Source organism: Pongo abelii, chromosome 18 (assembly GCF_028885655.2).
Source record: "Pongo abelii isolate AG06213 chromosome 18, NHGRI_mPonAbe1-v2.0_pri, whole genome shotgun sequence".
NCBI classification, from domain to species: Eukaryota; Metazoa; Chordata; class Mammalia; order Primates; family Hominidae; genus Pongo; species Pongo abelii.
In genome coordinates, this window is record NC_072003.2 from 55498711 (window position 1) to 55525073 (window position 26363).

At 46.8% G+C, this 26363-nt stretch overlaps 1 protein-coding gene across 2 annotated transcripts in view; it reads left to right on the forward strand.

Annotated features, from left to right (window-relative positions):
- The window catches only part of GNAO1 (G protein subunit alpha o1), a 168843-nt gene that overhangs the window by 55029 nt on the left and 87451 nt on the right, over positions 1 to 26363 (forward strand). The gene's annotated exons all lie outside the window — the stretch shown is intronic.

Sequence of the window (26363 nt, forward strand, 5' to 3'; positions counted from 1 at the left end):
CATGGGCTGGCGCCGGCCATTCAGGCAGAACAGAACTGCGCTAGCCTGTGCCCTGTACCCTGCTGTCTCCCTGTCTTGGGGCGCACAGTTTCCTTTACCTGGAATAACCCCACCCACATGTCCCATGTCTCTGCCTGTCACACCCACCTTTCCTTCTAGGCCGCAAAATGTCATGGTTTTCCCAAAGCTGTACCCAATTTCTCCACTCAGCTGTACTTCCTCCTTCTCTGAGCCCCTTTAAAACATAGGTGGTTTTGCTTTTCTCTTGCAGTGTATCTGACATTTTGCTGCCTTTTATGAGGGTGAGGTTTTTTGTTTTTTGTTTTTTGTTTTCATTTCTAATCTCACATACTGGATTATAAGCATCTTGTGGACAGCCACATGTCTGAATTTGTAGGGCCTTGTAGAGCATCTTGTGCATACATAATAGGTCCTCAACAAATAATTGGATTAGAATGGATTGAACAGTCCTCCCCTAAAGCTCACCTCACATCTCCTTCCCTGAAATCCTATAAAAATAAGCGCTTGTCTCCCTAGGGAGAAGGGCTTCTTGGAGCAGGAATGTGGTTGATGCTTAATAAATAATAGCTGGATGAATGAATATTTGCAAACATCCTGCCTAAGATAGAGGGTTGGACTCAATGCTTCCTGGGGCAGAAAGTTATTTAACCTCTATCACTTCTTGATAAATAATCCCTACATTAGGATATTTGGAATTGCCAACTAGGTATCATGTAAAGGCAAAACAATTATGATACTGAATGTGCATTCTCACACACATTGGTTGAGGATTACAGCTCTCAGAAGGTTGTTTATAAAGGCATGATGTCTCTCTGTAGGTCTCTTTGGGGACACGGAATTTTGAGGGAGATTCTGTTGGCCCAGTCTCAACTGTTAGTGCCTTTAAGAAAACCCAAACTGATTTTCTTTAGACAACACTAAGAAAAGCATGCACAATTCTTTGAAACAATTTTTAACAGTAAAACATATTTATACCTTTTAATTGTGCTGTCTTAACAACATTTAGAGAAATTAATATGCAAAAACTTTCACCACTCTTAACTCTTGTTTCTGTTTTCCAGTGCTACCTTCCAGTCTTTGTCCATGTGTATGAAAGAAGCTTTCATTTCTGCCAGAAATGAAATCAAACTTCTGATGTTTTCCTGTTATAAACATCAAATCTAACAGGCAAACTTTGTGAACACCTACTGTGTCCAAAGCCATGTACTGAGAATGGCGGGAGATACAAAAAGAGAAACAGAAAAATAATATGTCAGGGGCAGAAAGGCTATGAAGAAAAATAAACAGGGAGGGACTTAGAGGGGACTGTTGTTTTATGAGAGTGGTCAGGGACAGTCTCTCCAAGATAACATTTAAGCAGCCTCTGAAGGAAATGTGGAGGTGAGGGAAGAGTGTTCTAGACAGAAGAAACAGCAAGTGCAAAGGCCCTGAGGTGGGAGTGATTTTTAAGAAACAGAAGCCTCTATGGCGGCAGGGATAGGGTGGGGAAATATGAAGTCAAGAGAGGGAGCAGGAGGACTGGGCTACTTTAGAGGCTGCAGAAAGACTCGGACTTTTATTCCGGGTGTGATGGGAGCCCATAGGAAGTGTTGATCTCACTATGGAGAACAGCCCAGGGACAGGAGTAGATGCAGGGAGATCGTTAAGGGGCTGCTGAAGTTTCTCAGGAGAGAGGCTCTGGTGGCCTATCTAAGGTGCTGTACTAGGCCCTACAAATTCAGAGACATGGGGCTGTCCACAAGAAACTACGGTGGTAGGGATTTAGGGAGGTAGTAGAGCAATCAGGTCCTGGATGTGTTTTGAAAGTAAAGCCAACAGATTTCCTTTCATATTGAATGCAGGTGTGAGAGAAAGAGAGGAGTCAAGGTTGAATCCAAGGTTTTTGGCCTGAGTAACTGATAAAATGGAGGTGATGGTCTCTGAGATACATGGAATGGGGGGGAACAAGTTTGGGCAGTGAAGTCAGGAGTTTTGTTTGGATTCTCGAAGCTGCACATGGCTCCTCCGAAGTTCATGGCAGGTACTGCTACGACACCATTTCCTTCAGAGCCCCAGCATGGCCTCACCATCTCAACACAGTGCCGCAGAACCCACTCCTAGAATGAAAACCATCGCACTTTCCTGGCATTGACAGACAATCCAGGCATGTGCACTGGGGAGGGGAGAGGAGTGCTGGGGAGGAGGCTGTTCTGTGGACAACTGGCATGATCAGGGAAAGCACCAAGGGGGAGAGGAGCTAGAACAGAGCTTTTGTGTCAAGGAGCCACTGGCTGCAAGTAACAGAAAACCCAATTCAGAAGGGCTTAAACCATACAGGAAATTATGAACACATATATCAAGAAGTCTGGAAATTAAGCAGGCCCACGGTTGCCCAATGAAGCTATCAGGGACCCAAGTCTTTTCTCTCTATTCATTGTGCCAGCCTCAGCACACCAGCTGGCTCCTCCCTGCAGCAGCTCCAGGCATTATGGTTTCACCACCTAAATCAAGGAAATGACAGGGTCGAGCCCCTCCCTACTTCAGAAGCCCTGCTGGGAGACTGGCCCTTACACTGGACAGATTTGGCCCTCACTGGACAGATTTGGGTCCCATATCTTTTCTTAAGCCAATCACTGGTTAGGGCAATGGGTTTACATGGTGTGCTTCTGCCAGTCACGAGGAGATAGGGACACCAGGACACAGCTTGGACTTGGCCAGCAAGGAAGAGCGAGAACAATGGTGGATGGCTTGGCCACCAACAGTGTCTGCTCCAGCCCCAAACCAGCAGGAAGAATTGGCACTGAGAAGTAAGAAGGGAGGGCGTTCTAGGTGGGGAGAGAAGCATGAGCAGAGGCACAGAAGCATGAAGATACAAGGTATGTCCCTCAGACAAGTTGGCCGGGTTGATGACTTGTATACAGTGTGGCATGGAACGAAGGCCAGAAAGAAACCATAATTGCTAACCTTATTTGGGGACCTTCTTGGCTTACCAGGGGTCTTCAGACCAGTACTTAAAAACCACAGATCTAGAAGGCCGACCATCTCAAGGAAGGAATTCTTGAAGAACTGTAAGCCTTGGCCAATTAGATAAAGCCACTGTTAATATTCCTCTGAGCACTTCCACTTTGGGGGAAGATGGAATGTCCTCAGCTTAGTCCCTGTGCTGATGCCAGGTTTAGTTGGGTGGCTCTTGGGTAGAAAACAGAGCACGCAAGACAGAGCTTTCCTTTGGAAAACATAGCCAGAAGCTGATCCTGAGTATTAGTCATCCTGCTTTCATTGAGATTGTGTATCAAACCCTTTCAGGTACAAATGGCAGAAATCCTGCCACATTGACTTAAAAAATAAGCTTAGCCACCTCTCTCACTGAAAAGTCTGGCTCCTGGGGCTGTAAGGATGTTATCAGGACCTAGTGTCTCCTCCCTGGGCTCTGCTTTCCTCCATGTTAACTTCACTCTCAGGTGGATTCACCCCTCAGCCTCAGCTTCAAATCCCCATGCAAAGTGTGAGTTTCTTTACTGGATATCCCAGGAAGAGTCTTAATGCTTCTCACTGATTCTGATTGACTTATGTTCCCATCCCTGAACCAACCACTGTGGTTTTGGGGAATGGAATATGTTGACTTAGTCTCCACCTTAATGACATTGGCCAAGAGCTGGGGAGAAGTGACTCTTCAAACACTTGGTGTTGGCAAAGAGGTGAAAGAATGAATACAAGGTGACCCCAAGCCACAAATGTCTAATCTATTATTTTACCCCCGAGTCTAAGAAAGATCTCACATTTTTCACTTCAGCATCACTTTATGTGTTTTACAGTCTACAACAGGCTATCATAGGCATCACACTTAATCCTAATAACACCCCTATAAAGGAGGCTGGGTGGCAATTATCCTGTTTATAGATGAGGAGACTGATGGTTAGAGAAATTCAGTTATTTGTCCAGGACCATCTCGATCGAAATTGGCAAGTCTGGCCTTTGAACCTGGGACTTGTAACCCCTCGTCCAGTGCTCTTGCCTACCTTCCAGTGAAGTTGCCCATTACACTTATGACTTAGAATGCGTCTGCCTGCATATTCGAGGAGAGAAGTTCTTAAAACTTCTACAAGTGAAATCAAGTTCACTTGTAAGTGAAATCAAGTTGAAGAGTCAGCTCAAGGAGTGCAATATGTAAATGGTAAAATAAAGAACATCGTTACGCTCAAGGGCATGTTTTAATAACAGTTAATTAACTTTTACAAAATAGTCAGCAAATACTTTCCCATTCTGCTGAAATGGGTCCTAGGAAAAAGGGTTGTAATATAGAACCCCAGGTGGTCAAGTGCATGTTGGATTTTCCTAACAGCCTCCTTTATAAAGAAGAGCTTGCCTGTGGCTTTGTTTCCTTACTCTCCAGCCTCACCTTCCTCCCCTTGCCTATGCTCAAACCATTGCCCACTAATAGTTCTGCAGATCCCAGGACAGAAGTTAATCTGCTTGGAAGGTTGGTCCACTTAGCTTTTCCCCACAGCTGTCATTTTGATACCTGGTGAGAGGGTCTGCCTGTCTCCCTCTCACTCTGCACGCCAGCACCAGTCAGCGAGGCTGCCATCTTCCCTGATCGAGAGCTGGCTCCAGAGTGAACTGTAAAGCACCCCTGTTAGATTTCCTGGCATTTGTAAGGACCTTTTCTGGGGCCCAGACAGAACCAGAGGCCTCCAGCCAGAGGCACCAATCCTCTGAGGCCCTGGTGCATGGGCAACAAATGAGACTTTGCCTCCAGAAGGAGCTATAAGCAGAAATTATAGGAAGTATAATAAATCATCCTCCCGCCCTCAAAGTAGGGCCACACCAAGAAAGGTAGAGGGAATTCTGTATCAAATGAGCCGATCAGGCCAAAATGTGTGTTTATAACTCATTGAGAACATATTTGCAGGTACATGGTAAACTACAAGTACTATACTGTGTTCCTCTTGGTTATTAGTCTCTGGATGGCACAGCCAATTGCAGTACAAGGTGGGATGGCCCCTGTGAACCCAAGTCTTCTGACTCCAAGTCCCTAAGGGTGGCCCCCTAGATGCCAGGCTGCTGGACAGGACCCTCAGACAAGGCTAGGGAAAGCAGTAAGTGCTGTGCTTTCTGGGCCAGCCTCAGCAGGGCACTGGGTTGCAAGGAGAGCAGTTCACATGAGGTGGGCACTCTAGTGCCTTGCTCAGAGCACAAGTTTCCAAGTAACACAGAAGCTCAGTTCTGCCACTCACCACCTGAGTGACCTTGAGCAAGCGAGTTGATCTCTCTTGGCCTCCATTTCCTCCTCTGAGGAATCTTCTAATAGTACCTTTCTTGGAGAGTTGTGAGGATGAGATGGGGAGGTGCACACAAACCACCCAGCACAATGTCTGGCACAGGGTATTTGCTTGATATGTTCACATAGTGAGGCTGACGTAGGAAGAACTTCTCATCACAGCTCATCCACATCCCCTCATCAGGAATGCTCAAGTAGAGCCTTCTCCCCTCCCAACCTTCCTCCTGGCCCCGGCCCCATCCAGCTGTTCCTTCTTGTGGGCAGTGGGGTGGGCCCTGTCTTCAGGGCAGACATGCCCTGCTGCCCTTGCGTGCATTGGCCTGTCCCCCCAACCAACCCCAACAGCTCACAGGGCCTCCTGGTATGGGGATTGCAAAGGAGGTGCCGTCCATGTTGGAGCCAGATTCTGAGGCTGCAATGGGACTTCAGGCTGATGCACTCACATTGCTTGCCTTCTGCCAGGAGTTCTGCTGGGGAGCTGCCCTCAGCTAACCTCTGAGTGTCTGACTAGATAGCAGCAGCGGCAGCAGCAGCCATCTCTGGAGCCAAGCATTTGAGCAGAGAACAGCCGCTCCTGGTCCTGGGCCCCCTCTTGCCTGGCCCAGGTTCCAGCCAGCTCTGCCTAAAAGACTCCCCAGGGCAGCCTGGATTTGGTGCCAGGACCCTTCACCCACCTCGTTCCTCCATCTCACCTGCAGCAGTGTGTGACTGATCGACTCCTCCTGCCACTTTGTCTTATCACGAAGATTAGCAGGGAGGAAGCTGGGATGTGGAGTCAGAAGACCTGGGTTGGAGCCCCAGCCCGGCTGCTTGCTGGCCTGTGGCCTTGAGCAGGTCCCATCCTTTCCACACTTCTGGAAGATGGGAGAAGAGAATCTTTATTCTTTCTCCTTAATTGGGCAAGTGTGATTAACTGTAATGCAATGCAGAGTTGCCTGATGAGAAGCTTTTAAAGCAAGCCAGAGGTGTGTTTGAGTGAAAGATGAAAATATCCTTTACAGCCCAGTGGGGCGGGTGTTGGCCACTCTTCATCTGTTTGGTGTTGGTAGGTGAAAGCAGGCCAGCTCACTGGGCCACTGTTCGTCCCCCATGCTGAGCCCTGTTACCTACTGGGTCCTTCTCAAGTTCAGTCCCCGTGGGAGGTATGCACAGACATGGGTAGCCAGGATCTGACCCGATGGGCCATGCACTTTGCCATCACGTGGAAGCACAGTGGGGGACATGTGGCGGCTCATGGGATGAAGGGGCCAGACCTGGGCCCTGCCTTCTCCCCAGCCTGGGGTAGCAGGGAGATGCCAACTCTTCCTGGGATTGAGCTTCTAATTAAAAAACAAACAAAAAAAATTGTTGAAATTCTAATTAAAAGTTGTGTTAAGTTCCAGTGTACACAGGGGGCATTTTTTATAATGTTAAATGTTCCCATTTAAGAACATATGCCTTTTCTTCAAATCTGGTTTTATGCCCTTCCATAAAATTTTTTTTTATTAAACACACACACATTGTTTATTTGTTTGGGGAAGATAAAATTTTGTTTAATTAAAAAAATAAACATATCTTGTAAAATTTGTTAAGTTTATATCTGTGATCAAGTTTTATAAGTGATTCAGGTCCCAATAAATGAACTATTCCAGATTCAAGGAATGTAGGGCCCTACATATTTCTAGTAATTTAAATTATATGATTTATTTTCTCTGTTATCTTAATTTTTGCCTATATGTCCATTTTTGAAATAGACATCTTTGAAATTTCACACTAAAATTTTATTTATTCCATTTCTAATACTGCATGCTTCATATATTTAGCTTCTGTGTTTAATGCATTAAAGTTTCTGATGGTCATTAATGTCTTCATAAAATAAGTGTTCCTTTTGTCATTACAAACATCTGTATCCTCTGCAGCATTTTTTTAAACTAAAATTCTCCCTTGTCTAATTAATTTTGACATTCCTGCCCTCCTTTTGTTTGCATTTGCCTGGTATCTGGTTGCCTATTCATTTATTTTCAACATTTCTGTATGCCTTTATTTTAATCAGTTTTCTTATAAACAGCATGCACCTGGAGCTTGGTTTTTGTTTTAATTTCTTAATCCAATCTGGCATCTTCTGTTTTTAATGAGTAATCTAATCTGTTGACTGATGTACTGGATTTTATTTCTTCCGTCTTACAGTATGTTTATAATTTCTTTCCATCAGTATTTTGTTTCCCTTGCTTGTGCTGGTTTAATGTAGTTGCTTCAAATTTCATCGTTTCCCCATATTAATTTGAAAGTTCTCTACTTTTCCCTTTCATTAAAGGTTACATTCTTTTTCCCTTAATTCATAATTAAACACATATTACTCTAATGTTATTTGAAAACAAGATAACATGAAATAACTGTTTCTTCCTCCAAGATGTTCCATTCTCTCCCTGCTCTTCCCTGCTTCAGTGGGATGAGACGTTAAAATTGTTTCCCTGTCCCTACTTAAGATGAGACCTTGGAACACTTTTGCTCCTGTCCTCTTCAACTCCTTGATTCTGTTAGGAACATTTAATATTTTTAGCTTTGAGCTGTTGGTGGAATTTCCCTTGTAGTATGTCCCTTCTATTTTCAGAGTCCTTCTTTAGCAGTTCCATTCCCAGAGCATCTACTGTTCTCCATTTAGATTTAGGAGAAAAGGGAGGGGCGGGTGTGTGGCAGTCTTCCTTACTCCTCATGGTTTCCTGACCAGTTCATTTTCCCCAGGTCAAAGAAAAATGTTCTGGCGCGTTTATTGTTTGTAGCTTTAAGTATTTTCCACAGATGAGATGTATGGGTGATAAACTATGAATTCTTGCATGTTTGCTCTAAAAAATGATGGGCACACTATTTGAGGTCTTTGATTATCTTTTCTGAGGAGTTTGTACACGGTATTCTGCTCTCTTTTAGCTTGTAGTGTTTCAGATGAGAAGTTCAATGTCAGTCTTACTCTTTTTTCCTTATAGGCAATATGTTCTTTCTGTCTGGAAGCTTTTAAGATTTTGTGTTCATCTTGAAGTTTAGCAATTGTACCAAGGTAACCTATGTGTATGTCTTTTCTTGTCATCCTTCCTGGAACTGTGTGAGCCTTTTCAATCTGTAGATTCAGTTCTTTTTTCAGTTCAGGGCAATTGTCTTCTGTTTGTTATTTAATTATTGGCTGTCCTCTCTCAGTTCCTTTTTCTTCTTCTAGAACTCCTAATATTTTTAAGTTAGATCCCCCTGGATCTGTCCTCCCATCTCCATGTCTGTTATCTTTTCCCTTATAAATTAGATCTCTATATTTTTGCTGTATATTTGGAGATAGGTTTTCCATTTTGTCTTCCAGACCACTAATTCACATCTCAACAGGGACTCACCTGCAATAGTTGGGAAGACATTGTTTTAATATGTGAGAAATCTTTTAAGTCTGCCCTGAATTGCTCTAGGGCTCATGTGATGTTCTGCTTGAGTTTTCATTTGTCTCTTGGAGCAGCTGTACTTCACTGGGCTCGTGCACTGTTTGTTCTGACAGATCTTCTTCTGCCAGGACTTTGAAGCATGTTGTGAGTGTTCTTTGTTCTTTGTACCTCTGGTTATGGAGCCCAGAGTGGCAGCAGTCCACAGCTGGTGGGAGTGGAGCTGTCCTTACTCTTGGAGCCAGTGGTATTGAGGCAGGTGAGCCACCAGTCTACTCCTGAGACATCTGTCTCCATTACTTCCCATTCCCCTTTGGCTGCAGGGCAGGCGGTTGCAGCCCACTGGTTCAGCCACTTCTTGGTCTGACCTGGGTCAATCAGGCAAAGCCAGTTTCTGCCTCCCTTCCGTTACGTGCCAAATTCCACCCACATACACACACACACTGGGGATCCACTGGTCTTCCTTGGCCAAGTTCTTTCCAGCATCCATGGCTTTTGATCCTTGCTCCAAAGCTCTCTGAAGCTGGTCTCTAAGTAAGGGAGATCCCCACACCAGTTTTTCAGCCTTGTTTCTCGCATGTACCCCCATCTGCCCAAAGACCTCAGCAGTTCTCTAACTTAGGATTGGACAGACAGGTTAGAGATGATAATCTCTTTCAGGTTGCCATATTCTCAGGATCTGTTGTCTTTTCTCAGTTACTGATGGATCAGCTGAGACTGGAGATCAGTCTCTCTCTCTCTCTCTCTCTTTTTCTCTCTCTCTGTGTGTGTGTGTGTGTGTGTGTGTGTGTGTGTGTGTCTTTTTTTCTGGACAGGCTATCCCTATGGCTGCACTCAGGGGCCACTAACAACCCCCATTACTCTTTGTTTAGTTCAATCTGATTAGACACTGGACTAGCTTCCAGAACCATATACTCCAGAGTGCCTCAAATTACAGGATGGACACTGCCAATGGCCGAAGATGAGTTGCAGTGGTGCAAGGACAGTGTTTGAAAGCGTTGAATCCCATGGTGGGAAAATTGTTTGTTCAGTTCTGTTTTAGTTCTCCTAATTATGGCAAATAGTCTCGCGTTTGGCATTACTATGCCTTTGACACATCTTTAACACTCATTAAATTCCCTTTTAATAAAACAGAGAGCAAATGACATGCCCAGTCTTCAGTAGGCAACAGTATTTTCTGTGGTGGGGAAGGCTGAAAGGGGACTGGGTTTGGGGGGAAAATTAGTAGTTCAGTTAGGAATCCATTTGTTCTGCCCTGCCTAGTACATATTTAAGTGGAGACGTTAAGTCAGCCATCCATGGTCTTAGCCCTGGGGCTCTCCAGTGTTTAGATATTGGATTCCTTCCCCGTTGCCAACCAATGCAGAAGGTGCCTTTCCCACTTGTTGGCTGAATGTCTTTGCATCGGCTAGCTCAGGAGGTTTGTTTCCCATCACTCTGGGCCACTTCTCGGCAGCCAAGGCCATGTGATTGTCATTAGTGTTCCATGTGTCTGACCAAGCAGCCCTTAAGTGCAAACATGGACCGTGGCCAACCTTCCAGCTGTGTAGAGCCTTCTGGCTGTGCATGTTGTTGGGTCCTTGGGGGGGTGTGGTATCCCCCAGTGAGGCTTCATAAAGAGGTGGAAGCAAGCTGAACCGTTTTCACAAGTTTGAACATGGTTCACACTAACGATTCACTGGGCCTGTCAAATTTCTGACTACTGCCCGTATTTATTAGGATAAAAAAAAATCTTCCATTACTTTAGCACTTTTCCTTCTTACCAACATGCAGGAAACATTTATTTTACCTGAAACGTGAGGCTGATGCCATTAACTGACTCTGTGAAGGAGTCCCAATGCTGACAGGGCCAGCAGGCTGGTAGACTGAGGGCTGTGGGTATAAACTGACACCTGATGGGGTGTGTGGATCACGAGAGCACCAGGCTAGCCCACGGCAGGCAGCCAAACTCAGGCCTCACCTAAGGAGGCAGGCCAGCATGTCTGATTCTTCAGGAGAACCAGAAATCAGTGTCCTTTTGTGACAATTCTTCTGATTTATAAATGTTTGCTTAAAGGAAAAAAATGAAAAGAAAAACTCAAAACTGCTGCAGGCCAAACAAAATACATCTCCCTGGCCCAAATCCAGGCTGCAGATGGCCAGTTTGAGACCTCTGCTACGTGACTGCAGGCCAGCCAATCACTCTGATTCTTATACTTCCCACCGTTACTGTGAAACAGAGCCACTACCAGGCTTGTTGAGGTGGAGATTATGAGTGGAGTTCTGTTTTAGCTCCCAGCTCTGCTGCTTACTGGCTCTGAGATGGTGGCCAAGTAGTCAGTTAACCTCCCTAAGCCTCAGTCTCCTTATTTGTAAAATGAGGATAACTGGGTTATTCATTCCTATCATGAGGACTTCATGAGAAAATATATATAAATGTGCAGCACAAAGTTGGTGTTTTGTCAAGAGGAACTGTTGTTACTGTTCAGTAACACGTGAAATGTTTGGAAAACCTGAAAGAGAGTGTTGGGCATTTGACAGTTATGGGTAGTGGCACACCACCCAGAGCAGAAAACCCCTTGCCCATGGTTCTGTCGTAGTGAGGGGCAACAGGGCCTGATGATGGTGGATATATTCCTAGAGTCTTGGAACTTGCCATTCAGGAAGAGCCCTGTTCCCCAGCAGCTTCCCTGTGGGGTGGTGTCAGAGGCAGGCCTAGCTGTTCTCCCACAAATCGATCTGGATGGACTTGCAGCCTCTGGGCAGCCCCTGCCTGTTACAGAGCCCTTCCCAAGATTGAAAGGTGCTGAGAAGGCAGGGGAGAGTTTCCTGCAGCTCCTCTGGGAGAGACAGGGGATTGGGGCAGGCAGTAGCTCTTGGGTGGGAGTAGGCAGGAGAACTTTCAGTCTGAAGTTAGACAGGGAAGCCCTGTGCATTTCTGATCTCAAGAGCCCCATTGTTAGTGCTTCTCATTTTGACACGGATGTCCCAGTCAAGGCCACTCCTGTACACAGCCCTTTGTTCTTTATGGAAAGTGCTGCCAGGCACACATACGCGTGGCTTTAGATGGCGTATACATTCTTACATGACCAGCTGAAGAGGCTTAGGGACATTTTGTGATCAGTGGGCATCAACAAGTCCATGTTGGAGCTGGGGACATGCAGGAGCCAGTGCAGGAAGAAAGCCTGGTTTCAGAGGGCATGGATAGCACTTTAGGAAGCCCCTCAGGAACGAGAGCAACACACTTGAAATAGGACCAAATGCATCTTCAGCTTCACATGCTGTGTGAATGCCGCCTCCTTGTCAGGGAACGTGATTTGCGCCAGTCAAAGAGGCAAATGCCAGGACTTGCACTCAGGAGGTGTTGGGTAAATGTTTACTGAACTGAATTCCATTCTTGGGAGCCCTATTTGTGCCACATGTAATGCTGGAAATTGTGTGTATTCTCTACCCCTTCTCACCATCCTTCCTGGTTTCCAACGGCCCTGTTCCATACCGGCCTGACCCACATGCATTTTGGAGCTTGAAGCTCAGTGAATACAGAAGTGTCTTGGGACAGTTGTCTCGGCATTGCTGGCCATGGTGATAATAAGCAGATGTGACTGTGATGGTGATCCTGACAGTGTCAGAGCTCTCCCTAGACAGTCTTCATCCATGCATCCGTTGTTCACTCCTTCAGTAGCCATGCATCTGGCACTGGCCAGGGCTGAGCAGACAGTGCTGGGAGTGGTCTGCAGAAGGGGCAGGGCGGGGGTTCATGTGATAAGGATTAAGCTAGAAAACTGGAAAGGCCTTTAAAGAGGGGTAAGAGTTTATGACTCAGGGCCAGTGTGACAACAGAAATCTGATTGTTGGGACCCCTTCTTAATGTGGACATTGTTTAATGCCTTTACCCTTTTTCACAGTTGGTCAGAAGTCTTGACTCTCACCAGCCTGGTCTTCTTCCTCTGAATGTGCCTGAAGTCATCAGTATTCCTTGGATATTTAGTCTGAGGGCTGTCCATAAAGTGGAGAGCTCTTGAGAACACCCATGTTTAATAGCCATATAACCTTGGGAAAGCTCATTAACTTTCTTATTAACCGGTTTCTTCATCTTCAAAGTGGAGCTAGCACTAACACTTGCATAGCTTTGACTAAGGCTGATGCCAGGAGGCAGGGGTTATTGGGAGGATTCAGTGTGGCAGTGTCTGAAGCCCTTAGCACAGTGCCTGCACCTGAAGGGATTCAACAGGTGCTGCCACTACTCTGTTCTCCCAGGCCCAGCTCTCGCTACTGTGGCATGGCTAAGTGACAATGGGCAGTGTGGGCTCTGGGCCTTTTTTCTTTTTTGTCTCTACCTGAAATCCAGATGAGAGTCTGAGAGAGTGGACAGAGTCTCAGGATGGCAGCTTGAGGGGCCTGTCCTCCTTAGCCTGCTTGTCTTCAACGTGCACCAATTTTAGGCTTGATTCACACTGAAAATTCCTCAGCTGCCGGCTGCTGGGCCAGAAGCAGGCCTTTCTTTCAGAGAGGCCCAGAGACCATGATGAAGGCTGAGCATACCTGCCCTCCTGCTGGCCTCTCAGACTGCAGCAGAGCCTCTACTGAGCCTGACCCTGAGAGGGAACAGCTGGGCTCACCACAGGGTCTGCCACCCCTACAGCCAAGTATGTGCTTTGGCTTTGGCAGCCAGAACACACTGCCCCATCCAAACATCTCTAGAGAGGGGATCGATGTGGAAGCCCACAAAGTGATCTTTGTGGACTCTTTTTTTGGGGGCATGACCACACTATCATGGTTATTAATGAGGAACTTCCATATGCTTGAGAAGGCCTGGAGTGGGAAGCCTGGGAGTCGTGGCGGGGCTATTTAAATCCACCACACAGAGAGTGGCATCCTTTCTGGGCCACATCTACCACCAGGAAAGGAAGACTGGCTGGGCTGGGTTTTGCTGTGTCTCTCTGTGAATGTATTTCTCTGGCAAGACATGATGTCACCTGGAATTCTCCCCTACTCTTGTTCAAAGGCCCAACAAAGGGGTGGCGCAGAGGGAACCAGAAGGATGTGGCTCACGTCCACGTAGTCAGAGATGTTGGGGACCTGACCCAAAGCAGACATAGCCATCTTTGTCCAGCAAAAGTTGGCGTGGCAACTGACCACTGCCGTTTCATTTGAGGAGACATGAGTTACCCTGGAGAGGAATGTGCATTCAGACTTGCTTTTGGCAGACTTTACCATAAGCAGTCCTCCCAGAGGGCATGAGAAATCATGATTTCCCTGAGGAGCCCCCATTTGGGGTGATCTGTACCTTTTGCCTTGAACTCTCCCAGGCAGGGAGCTGAGAAGGGCGTCTTTTGTCTGTTTCAGAACACTCACCTAAAATGGTCCACCATCTGGGGCAACACTTAGGAGGCTCTGTGGCAAATCTCAAAGGCACGTGTGCCAAGCAGCCTGCACTGGAGAATGAGGGATTCTGTCCGTGCCCCTTTGTCTCTTCAGGTTGCTGGTGGTGTATTGGTGTCCTTCTCTGCCCAATCACGTGGCAAGGAGAAGAAAAACAAGTCTTCATTTAAAAAGAACAGAAAGGGAAAAATCAAGAGCCTATGAAAAGCATTTTCCAGGCTGGCTAGGTCTGTAATGTAGAGGAGACACAAGGGAGCGAAATTCCCCATGTTTTGGGGTTAGGTGGAGTCGGGGGAGGAGTGGACAGTGCTTTCGGATCAGCTGATCCCCGAAATGTGCAAAAGAGAAAATGACCTCCAGTATGGCTTGCTTGGCTCAGCCGCTGCAAAATGGGATGGGGGCAGCTGCTGTCCTATGGTGGTGTAACCCTCAGAGCCCTCAGAACCTGTTCAGTAACCAGGTACCCCCTTTCAGATCAGCAAGTCTGTGTGACCATCTGATGCCCTGCTGCCATCTTTCCAAACAAACGTCCAAGGGCTATGCAGCTTCAATGCAGTCAAGACTCCTGACTGCTAAGAACAGAAACCTGCCCTAGAGTGACTGAAACGTGTTGTCTCATGTCACTGACTAGCGTAGGGGTACACTAGCGTCAGGCATGGCTGGATCCACGTGTGTGTGATACTAACTGACAGGTGTGGATCAGGAACTCACTCAGCCCTGGGACTTAGGCTAGAAGTGGGGAGAATCCTCAAAGTGTGAGAAAGGATGGTTCCCCCAAGGAAAGTTGAGTTCCTAGGTCTCAAGGAAGGGAGGAGTTGCATAGGCAGCCAGCAGATGTCCACTACAGCCCTCATTTGCCATTTGCAGAGCTCAGGCTCCCTCAGGCATATTCTGCAGTGAGTCACCACCGCGCCCCACAGCAAGTCGCGAGGGAGCCAGGAGGAACCCAGATAGGAGCTCTCCCACAGGCTGTCAGAGCCCCACCTGGTCTGCTTGGATGACAGAGCCTTTTGGACTTGCCTGGTGTCAGAAAGGACAATGTCTTAGGTAACCTGAGTTTGTAAAAGCCTTGTCTGTGAGCTGTCAGCCAAAGGCAGCAGCTTTCGTGGCCTTTTCTCTTTCCTGTGGTTCATGAGAACACATCCAGGCGCTAATGAGCAGGAACATAAATAATGAACAAACATACCGTCAACAGGAAGGCAGGAAGTTTTTTTTTCCCCAAAGACTGAACAAGATGAGCAAAGCTCTGCAGCCGTACTTGCACATTCTCCACAAAATATAATTAAAAAGCTATGCAGACTGCTCCCAATATACAGTATTGTTCATATACTAAACATAATGTACTAATAGGAATACCTCAATTCATTATGTCAGCAGAATACGAAAGGGAGATCTAGCAGCTGCCCTTATCAGGCAGATGGGAGACCAGAAATGTTACTTAGATCTAGGCAGTAAAATTGACATTGAACCAATTTGCCTCACTCGTGCCGCTTCTACTGTGTTTAACAAAAGCTCATGTCTGCACATGAGGCATTGTGAAGAGGACTCAGCAGCCATAAAGCTCTCTGTCATGTCTCTGCAACATAACCAGTGAATTTAACCATTGGGTTTCAAAGAACAGTTTTGGATTTTCCTGGAAGTAAGCCTACAGAGGACAGCATAAGGCAGCTGTGTGTCCTGACCCTTAGAAACCTGTGAGAACCAAGACGTCAGGGTTGAAGGAGGGGAACCCATGCCAGTGAATGAGGGAGCGAGTCTAGTTACAATCACAAGGAAAGGGCCACAGACTCCAGGCCCAAGGGGGAAGACTGTTCAGTCCACAAGGTGGAGATGGGATTGGCAGCCAGGGCTACGAGTGGGGGATTGTGGGGAGAGATATGTCCATCTGGGACCACTGTTTACAGGCTACCCACCTTCACAGAAAGGAGTTATATGTGGAGCCCTCATTTTAGAGCCAGAGAGGTCCCAAGCAATCACCTGTTTCATTCAGCCATTCATCCAGCATTGATTGATCATTCGCCATGTACCAAGCCCTGCCCCGGGCACTACAGTCTGTGAACTCAGTCCTCATGGAGCTCACATCGATATGTGGGGAAACAGACGGTATACAAATAAAAATATACATACCAGGTGGTGATACATGTGATGAAGGAAGATAAGGAAGAATAAAGGCACAGAATAATGTAGGGAAGGGGCCTTAGTCAGACTGGTCTGAGGAGGTGACATCCAAGCAGAGCCCTGAATGCAATGAGGTATGCAGGTCTCTATTTCAGAGCTCCTCAATCTTTTGTCCAACAAGAACCCCTTTGATTATTTGCCCCCGTGAGTCACTATGTTTTGTGAGCTGTTGTATCCCAGAAAGGATGCATTTGGCAAAGATGTAGACGTAGACATAGACATAGATATGACCGTGGCCCTCGGTCAACCTGAGAAACGGGACAACCACAGGAAGTTGATGCAACCCAGCCCCAAAGCCGACACCTGACCTGTCCAAGAGGCTGGGCAATACACATAGAAAATGAGTCCAGAGTCCCAGTGGCTTGTCCAAGCTTATGCCAGCTGGTCAGCAGCAGAGCTAAGACTTAGACCCCAGGTCTCCTGAGTGAGGAAATTGGGGTAGAAGCTGCCACAGTCAGTGGCAGTATTTCCCAAACACACAGGCATGAAAAAGGCAGTGGCTGGAATCTGAGGGTGGGTCAGGAGGCCTGATATCTTCCCAAGAGGAAGCTGACAGAGCTGCATTGAAGGACTTCCTCCACCACCAAGGGGGAGCCCCAGGCCAGGGCCGATGATGCAGGCCTGAGAAGGATTCTTCTGCCCTCATCACCTGGGGTTGCAGTGTTGATGGCCAATCTGCATAAGAATCTGAGTCTTGTATCTCCAAAGTCCAAGGCACGATATCTGTAATCTAGAGCCAGGGGCCCCAGACCAGCAATGCTACCCAGAGGAGGAGAAGGAACAGAGCTCTAGCAGGCAGTTCTCTGAGGATTACGCTGCCGCTGCCGTGGACTGACAGCTGGCCTGTGCAGCCCCCACCTCCACCCACCCCAGCGCTGTGAGCTGAGGGAAAGGGCAGGGTCCATGTTGTTTTTCAGATAATGACAGCAGAGGCTCTGCGCTGGAATCACAAGTCCTGGCCTTGCCCCTGGCTCTGTCTGGTGACAATTGGCAGCTGACATCTTTGCTTCTGGCCAGAGCTACCCCTTATTAAAAATGGCATCTTTATAATAGATTTCTGCAAGTCATTGTCAACAGGACATCCTTCTTGTTTTGTACCAGTCATTCCTCTGGGGGACTGATTTGCCTGTTACTATTATTTTAGAACTCTTTAGAATACCCTTTTATTCTATATTATTCTGATATTAGAATACCAAGTTTTAATATAGTATTAAAAATATAGTATTAAATATAGTATTTTAATATAATATTAATTACTAATTAATATATTTTATAGTATAGTATATAGTATTAATATAGTACATAGTATAGTATACTAATTATATAGTATTAATTAATAATTATTTACTAAACGGGTCATAATTATTTTTTAAATAAATGTTCGCATACCATACAGCTTCACCCCACAATTAAACAGCTGGATTTTTAGCTGAGTCTTCTCTTCTTTCCAAATAGCCAAGGGATCCATTTGTGCTCACGTTATTCATCCTCACTTTGTAAGGCCCAGGTGTCACCCAGCCTCTGTCTTGTCCCGTCTAGGTTTTGTGGTTTTCTGCCTCCCTTGGGAGAAGCACCCTCATGGTCAGACAAGCCCCCCAGCCCCAGCAGCTGAATCTGAAGCTGGAAAGAGCTCTCATTCGTGAGCAGCCCAAATGTCCATCGTGAGGGGTTTGGTTGAATAGCTCATGGCCCATTCAGATGATGAGACTAAGCAGCTAATAGAACCCCAGGGTGACATGGAACCACATCAATGACTTCTTCCTGAAGCCATCTCTGGCCAGGCTGGATGGAGCCTGGTGCCCCTCTTCTGCACGCCCACAGCTCCTGGGCTAGATAGCAGCTCCAGAAGGCAGGCCTGGCCATGCAGGTCGGGCTCACTGCCCTGTACCCAGTGCCTGGAATGAAGAAAGCACTTCATAAACAGTTGTTAAAATGAATATCCAGTTCAGTGTAGAAAACAACATGTACAGTGGGATTCCATTTCAGGGAAAATAATACTCGTGCGGACTCCCAGGTAAAAGGACTGAAATATACCCCAACATGTGGACGGTGGTTCCCTCCAGCTGGTGGGTTGATGGCTGATATTTTTTTCTTCTTTTTTGCTTAGCTGTGTGGGCTATAATCTATAAGTGTTCCAAGAACAGGCCTTTCAGTCAGGGCTGGAGAAGTCAGGGAAAGAGGAGGGAAAGCTGCCATTTAAAAGTGATCCACAATTAGAGCAGAACCACTGGTGGGAGGCAAGATGGTTTGGGGACGAATGTGTTTTTTTTTAACAGGTGAGCATTTGTTTTAATGTGTAGCTGAGAAAAAATTTTGAGTAGTACATTAGCCATAGTACTGGTCCCTGCTGCTCCTCTGGCCTCATCCCCCACTTTCCCTGTCACTCACTAGGTTCAAGCCCTGCTGGTTCCTCATCATTAGAACACTAAAGGTGCCCTGGGGCCCTTGCACTTGCTGTTCCCTCTGCCTGGTATGTTCTTCCTCACCAATATGCAAGGCCCACTTCTTATCACTGAGGCCTCAGCTTCATGCCACTTCATGGCTCTTAACTCTACCCTCCCCCACTAACTACTAGTTTTGTGTTTATTACTCTGTAATATTTGTTTACTTCTTTATGCTTTCCCCTATTGAACTGTGAGTCCTCTGAAGGCAGGGCCTCTGTCTGTCCTGTTCGCCAGTCTCCTGGGTGCTGTGTGAACTGCACCTGGTACATAGCAGTCAGTTCTGTTGGATGAGAAGAGGAGGATGCCATCAGTGGGGAGGTTGAAGGAGGCCATAATCTCAGGGATGGCTGAGCTCTGCCAGTCAAGGAAGCAGCCTTTATGCCTGGAAAAGAGCAAAGCTTCCGACCTCCCATCAGGGGCCTCTGCACTCTTGGAATTCTGGGAAATCAGAAATTAAGGCCCAGAATAATTGCTTTGCAAAACATCCACATCTTACCTCTGCCCAACCAGTGGTCCCTCTGAGTCAGTCATTCAAAACGTGGATACTGTCTGGCCCCCCAACACCCCATTCAGTTGAGTCAAGGCACTGCTGCACCAGGTGGAAGAAGGGCCTGTGGCTTGGGAAACAAGACTAGTGGTCTAGCCCTGCTTTGGCACTGAATTGCCTGAGACTGTTAAATAATATTAGCAGCTAACATTTATTGGGCCCCACTGAGTGCCAGACCCTCCCCACACATTAATACTGCCAGTGACCCTGTGAAGGACAAAATCATTGTCCCCATTTTACACGGGAGAGACCTAGACTCAGGGAGGTTGAGAACTTGCCCACAGTCCGACTGTCAGTGAATAGGAGACTCAGGGTGTGCCCCACTCTTAACAGGTGCTCAGTATATATATATTCATGGAGGGAATGAATAAACAAAGGAATGAGTGGTGTTCTCTAGGGGATTTGGGCTGCTGCAGTTCCTAGAAAGCCCTCCCAGTCCCCAGCCGCCACCGTGTCCACACCGTGTGCCCTCCGGACCACTGCAGACCACTCTGCTTAGTCCTCACTCTTGATGGTATCCCCTGAGTCAGGAAGCCAGGTCCCTCCTGCAGATCCAGCACCACTGGCCACAAGACCACATTCCAGGGAAAGGAAATACAAGAGCAGAGTTAGTGGGAGCTCCAACAGGTAGAAGAAGAGGGAGGAGGGTCCAGGCGGGGCCCTCTCTCCCCCTCCCCCTGGGGTGCCTGCCCTCTGCTGAGCCCACCTCCAAGTGGGTATGCTGCCAGTGCCTGCCAGTGCCTCTCAACCAGGCGATGTTGGTGACATTTCCCCCATTGAGTCAGCTTGCTGTTCATGCCTTCTCCTTGAGTCAATGGAAGCCTCCCTCAGGAGGGAACAGCAGACCCGTGCCAGTGCCAGCTCCAGGGAAGCCCTGCTGACTAGGGTCTCTGCTTCCGGTCCCACCAGTCAGCACGTGACCTGCCTTCATCCATTTCACACACATTTCCCAAGCACTCTGTGGGCCAGGGGGGCTCTGGGAGGCGCAAAGGGACCACACAGCATTGTTTCCAGGCACCGGTGCTGGTCTCTTGTCTGGATTGTCCTACCTTGTCTGTCCAGCCAGCACCTGCTCCATGGTCACTGCTGTTTCCTGAGAGGCCGGTCCCGCCCTCCACCATGCACCTGTACTGTAGGTGCTCCTTCAGGTCGTACTTTCCCCTTATTCCCATTATGATTTATAGAACCATTTGTGACATTACTTCTTTCATATTGTTCTTCCCTATTAGAATGCAAGCTCCACAAGGGCAGGGATTGTGTCTGTCGCTTTTATCCCAGCCCGTGATATGGTGGCTGGCACCTAGTAGGTACACAAATAATATATGAAAAATGAATTAGAGAATCAATGAATAGAGATGGCTTACAGAATATACCCCTGCCCCTCACCCCTACAGGAACACCTCTAAATTATTGGGAGCTGGATCTTTTAAGACAGAAGGTAAAAACATCTTTCCATTTTGCATTTGATTACATGTTTTTCTCACCTGGTGTCACCCATCACCTCCCCTCTCCCAGGGGAGCATCAAGGGAGGTAAGAGGCCTGTAGCACAATGGAAAGGCCTCTGGGGGTTTTGTCCCTGCTCTGCCACAAACTAAATGTGCCTGTAGGCACATCTCTTCCTCTCCACATCACAGTTTTCCATCTGGAAAATGATTATTCTGTGTGGACTCTAAGCAGAACCATTTCTTAGGCCAGTCTTCGCTGCAAAGGAGGCAGGGAGAGGAACTCTTCATGAGAAGGGAGTGGCTTTCAGGTGGCAGCCAGCACATCCTTCAACTGGCCCTTGGCAGATGCCACTTTTTTGTTGTTAATTTTCATTTCTTGGCACTAGCCTTATCTTACCATCTAGATTGAGAGGTTCTGGAAGGCAGGGACCAGGCCTCATAGGCTTTAAGTCGGAAGAGACCTTCCAGCAGGCTGAACCCAAATGTGTCACTCCAGGAGATTCGTACTGATCAATGACTCTACCCCTTTCACTCAAGTATTCTCTCTAGGTCAAAATGGTCCCTAGCAGGTTAAACACGAAGTGTCTGTCTCCCATTGGAAATGACTTGTTGTTCTTCCAGATAACAAGTACACATTTTTAAACATAAAACAAAACATACAAAGAAGAAAGTTTAAAAAAATCACTGAATGCCACCACCCAAAAGTGATTATTAATACATCTTGTTACACATCCTCACATAACATCTCCCTCTCCTTCCTTCTCCTTCCATACCACACCCTACCTCCTGCCCCCACCCACAAACAGTTTTATGAAAACAGCTGCACAGGAGACACACTGTAACCAGCATTTTCACTTTACCATCCTGTCCAGATCCTGGTCTCGTAGGTTCTGTGGAGCCCCCAATTCCTGGCATGTGGCTTCTTCCCTCACTGACATCTGACAGTTGTTTGATTAAAAATGTGTCATATGAGGCCAGGCAGGTCTGTCCCTACCTCCACTGGGGAGGCAGATGGCTCCAGGGGCCACGTCCCATTACTGCCGAGATCTCCCTGACGGCTGGAAACCATTGGTGCTGTGCATGGGAGTGAAGCACTGGGCCCTGACCCTAACCCCGGCAGCCACAGCACGCTCTCCGTCTGTTCAGAAACATATTTCATGACACATTAAGACAGCCTTAAATCAGGAAATCCACCTTCTCATCCCACAACCACTCCCAACGTGTTCATTTGGTAAATGGTAAATGAGCAGATTCTCTGCTTTGGTCCAGAGAAACCCCCTCTGCCGCTCTTCTTCTTTTCTCCACTGTGGCTTGTTAACCCTTGCTGCTGCTGTTGCTGCTGCTGCTCCTCTTCCTCCTCCTCCTCCTCCTCCTCCTCCTGCTCCTCCTGACAAGCAGTGGTCCTCCCAACCTTCCCTCCCCGTGGACCCACTTCACATCCTCTTCCTCAAGAGGACAAACTTGGGACACCTGACTGACTGCACGTTCTCTCCCATCCCTCGTACCAAGTATGGCAACAATAATAATAGCTAGCACTGATTGACTGCCGACTGTGCTGGGCACTCTACATGGATTCATTCTTTTGATCCTAACCATGAACCAGCTCTGTTACCACGCCCATCTCCCAGGAACAGATGCGGAAACAAGCCCCCGGTCTCACAGCTAGAGTCTGGCTCTAGCCAGATCTGTGGATCATTAAAGGGATTGTGATGGAGGAGGAGCGGCAGTCCAGTCCCAGGGCAGGAGCCAGGGCGCTGATAAAGGGAGCAGATGAGGGGCATTTAATCTAGCTGGAGATGGAGTGAAAAACCACGTATCCCAACAGCCTAGGGCCTCTGAGTTTGTGACCCTCCAGAAGTTGGGGGGGAAACTGTATGTGTTGGTACATTGTCACATACTCAGAGGAGTCTATGATTCAGAGAAGGAGAATGGCTGCTGGGCCAGATGAGCCTCCAAGGTCCCTTCCAGCTCCCAAGCCTGTGGTTCTGTGACCATATAAGGCCAGCGTGCCTGGGGAGTCTCACTGCAGCTAAGTGCAGTCCTACACTGCAAGGGGGAAGCAGAGAGCAAAGGGAGCCCAAGTCCAGGCCTCCTGCAGGGTCCCTAAGGCAGCAGAGAGAGAAATGGAGGTGTGGGGAGAACCAGGGTTTCTCCTTGGTTGCCTCTTCCCAGAAAGCTCAGGCCTGTGCAGGCAGGCTTGGTTGCCACCCTCTGTCTCTCCCCATACCCACGTGAGATCTCCTCTCAGCAGCGTTGCCAGGTTTCCAGAGTCCAGCTGGCGGTTTCTGTCCAAAGTCAAACACTCCACAGTCAGCCCTTGGTTGTTCAGACCTCCTGTTCCTCATGGTGCTTCTGGTTTGATGGCCTGAAACACCCCTGAGCGTCCTTGAGTTTTGGGTGGGCATGAATTCAGAATCTAGCTTGATCTCCCTTTGATGTCCTGGCTTTGCAGTCATAAGAAATCTAGTAGGTCCCCACCCTGACACACACACACACAACACACACACGGACACACACGTCTGCCTCCTTTAGTGAGTGCTTTGGAGAGGGACAGGTCTGGTGCATCTGTGTACTCCTGACTCATGTAGTTATGTCCCACTTTATCCAAGCACTGTCTGGAGCTCAACCCTATGCCAGGAGATATGGGAAGAGAGCAGAGATAGGTGAGATGTGGTGCTTTAATTTTAAAAATTAAAAATTAGTAAACAAGTCTTCTGGGAGATGATCTCTGATTATTATTGTTATCAAGGTACAAAATATGTACCTTTTAGTCATGTCTCTGTTGGTTCTAAGTGGCAGAAACCCAAATCAAACTAGCTTATGCAAAATTGAGAGGGAATTATGTGGCTCATATCACTCAAAAGTGTAGGGTGGGCTTCAGGCATGGTTGGACCCAGGGGCTCAAATGATGTTTCTGGGACTTGATTCTGCACTCTATCGCTCAGCTATGTAGATGAACAGCCCACCTGGGGCTGCTGCAATGTGAGATGCCACTGACTGTTGCTAAGGTATCTCGTGGAGCCTCGCTCCTGATTTCCAAATCCTGGCCTTGTCACCTCCACGACTCAGACCTGGGCTGTCACATGAGACTGAACTCTCCAGAGCTGTATCTCCAGCTCCAACCCAGAGGCCTCCTTTCCTTGCCAGAACACTGGGCAGATACAACAGGGCGAGTTCCAATGCTTGTTTTGTGGGTGAAATCTCTGGATTCTCCTGGATATAGGGACTCAGGGCAGAAGGAGCAGCCCTGCCTTTCAGTATTTGCTATTTACCAGCTGTATGTCGAGTAAGTGGCCTAACCTATCTGAGCCTCAGTTTCCTCATCTGTAAAGAGGAGATAATTTATCTCCTAGAATTGTTTTGAAGGTTAAATGAAATGACACGTGTAAAGCACTTAGCACAGAGGGTAAACCCTCAAACATGAGCTGCAATTATTCTGCTTATTTTATACTGCAAATGAAAGAAATTATATTTGCAGGATTTTAACTTTAGAATGAAAATGCTATTACTTTTTTTTGGTTGAGACAGAGTCTCGCTCTGTCACCCAGGCTGGAGTGTAGTGGTGTGATCTTGGCTCACTGCTACATCCGCCTCCTGGGTTGCAGTGATTCTCCTGCCTCAGCCTCCCAAGTAGCTGGGACTACAGGTGCATGCCACCACACCAGGCTAATTTTTGTATTTTTCAGTAGAGATGGGGTTTTACCATATTAGCCAGGCTGGTCTCGAACTCCTGACCTCATGATCTGCCTGCCTCAGCCTCCGAAAGTGCTGGGATTACAGGCATGTGCCACTGCGCCCAGTGGAAAATACTAATAGCTACCATTTGTTTTATACTTACTATATGGTAGGCACTTTACATTTATTCCTCCCAACTCTTTGCTTATGAGGAAACCAAGGCTCAGGAAATTAAATTGTTTACCAGGGACACACAGCTCATCCTGTCCAATGCCCAGCCTCTAACCACTGCTCTACGCTGTCTTTCTAAAATGGTGTGGGGAAATAGAAAATAAAGAGGGTCTTATTTGATACATTTAAGGATATTTGCCTCAAATCAATGCTAGCAAGAAAAAAAGAGGAGGAATGTGGCATTAAAAAAAGCTAGAGGGATGACAACATTTAACAATTCAGTGTTTTTCTGAGTGGTGGGAGTATGAATAATATTTCCTGTTGTCGGTGAAACCCTGTCTCTACTAAAAATACAAAAAATTAGCCGGGCATGGTGGCGGGCGCCTGTAGTCCCAGCTACTTGGGAGGCTGAGGCAGGAGAATGGCATGAACCAGGGAGGCAGAGCTTGCAGTGAGCCGACATCACGCCGCTGCACTCCAGCCTGGGCGATAGAGCGAGACTCCATCTGAAAAAAAAAAAAAAAGGATATTTCTTGTTCTGTGTGGTCCAAATTTGCTAGTCTTAAGTACTTATTACATTGTAGTAGAAGGGGATATAAAATTCTACCTAGAAACAGGAAGCCTATTTTTAACCTAATATAAGCCAGTTTGAACAACTTATAGGGCTAATCATGATTTGAGCAATTTCTCCCAAATTGCAACATTTCTGCAAACTGCAAATGAAGCTTCTTTATCTTGGGACACCCCAGGCAACAGATTGAGACCTGCCAGGCAGTATTTTCACCCTTTCTATCAGGTGTGATAGAAAGGACTGTGAGCTTGGAGACCTGTATCCTGTTCTTGGCCCAGGCTCTTACCTGCTGAGAGACATTGGGGCAATTACTTATTCTCTCTCAGCCTCAGTTTCCTCTTCTGTCAAATGGGTATAATAAAATCCCACCCTTTCCACCTGATCAAGTGTGTATAAAGATTAATGATATCAATAGGTGTGAAATAGGTTGAAGGAAGTCCCAGAGCCAGCCATAGGTCTAGAGAACATTCCCAGGAGAGCGGTAGGGTCTGCTGGTCCCAAATGAAGCATGAGAAACTCAATGCACTGGCTTCTGGGGAAGCATATCATGGCATGGGGACCAGCAAATCCTGCCTGCACCACTCAGGTCACCCAAAGGGTCCCACCCTCTTAGGGGAATCTAGGTACCAGTTGCCTTTCTTTTCTGTTTTTTAGTATTTACGCTAGAGTTTACAATGTGTATCTGACTTATTACACTTTACTTTCAAATAATATTATATTAATACTACTTTTTTCGCATACAAGAATCTTTCTACAGTATAAAGTATACTTTCATTTTATCCCTCCCATCCTTTGTGCTATTGTTGAAGTTTTATTTCTATGTATGTTATAAACATCGTAATACATTTTTCAGCTTCTTCCCTCTCTTTGTTTCAATTTAGATAGTTTCTATTGCCGTGTTTTCAAGTTCACTCATCTTCCGTATGTCTAATCTGCTGTTAATCCCATCCAGTGAAATTTTTATTTTAGATATTATATTTTCATCAGTTGATATTCCCTTTTGTTATTTTTTACGTCTTCCATTTCTTTCCTCATTATGTTCATAATTTCCTTCAATTTCTTAGAAATACTTAAAATAGATGTTTTAAAATTCTTATTGTTAATTCCATGATCTCTGTCACTCCTGGGTCTGTTTCTGTTGACTGCATTTTCTCCTAGTTATGGGCCATGCTTTTCTGCTTCTTTGCATATTCAGGAATTATTTGTGTGATGCTGATATTATGAATATTATTTTGTTGAATGTCTAGATTTTGTTGTTCTCATGTAAAGACTGTTGGACTTTACTCTTCAGGTAGTT